A 788-nucleotide genomic window follows, 5' to 3' on the forward strand; every position below is an offset into this window, starting at 1 on the left:
GACCGTTTCAGGGGACAAGAGGACCTTTTCAAAGGCCTGGGGACCTTTTCAAGGGCCTTGCAACATTTCTGAAGGCCTGGGGACCTTTTCAGGGGCCTGGGGACCTTTTCTGGGGCCTGAGATCCTTTTTGGAGGCCTGGGGACATTTTCGAAGGCCAGGGGACCTTTTCAGGGGCCTGGAGACCTTTTTGTGGCTTGAGGACCTTTTTTGTGGCTGGGAACTTTTTTCGAGCACTGGGGACCTTTCCAAAGGCCTAGGGTTTTTTCCTTGTGCCTGTGGACCTTTTCTGAGGCCTGGGGACTTTTCCTAGAGCCTGGGAACCTTTTCAAGAGCCTGGGGACCTTTTCAGATACCTGGGGACCTTCTTGAGTGGCTTGGGGACCTTTTTTAGGGCCTGGGGAAGGGCCTTCCTGGGGTCCTAGGATCTTTTCTGGGGCCTGGGAAACGTCTTCGAGGGGCCTTGGGATCTTTTTGGATTTTTCTGGGGCCTGCAAACCATTTTGGGGGACCTGGGGGAGCCTTTTCAGTGCCTGTGGACCTTTCCAGGGGCTTGGGGACCTTCTTGTGGGCCTGAAAACCTTTTCTGGTGCCTGGGGACCTATTTGGGGGCCTGGGGAACTTTCTGGGTGCCTGAAGGCCTTTTCAGTGGCCTAGGGACCTTTTTGAAGGCCTGAGGACCATTTCTGGGGCCTAAGGATATTTTTTGGGGACCTAGGGACCTTTTCGGGGGTCTGGGATCCTTTTAGGGGCCTTGGGACCTTTTCTGGGGATTTTGGGACCATTTCCT

The sequence above is a fragment of the Cherax quadricarinatus genome, chromosome 88, assembly GCF_038502225.1.
Source record: "Cherax quadricarinatus isolate ZL_2023a chromosome 88, ASM3850222v1, whole genome shotgun sequence".
Lineage (NCBI taxonomy): Eukaryota > Metazoa > Arthropoda > Malacostraca > Decapoda > Parastacidae > Cherax > Cherax quadricarinatus.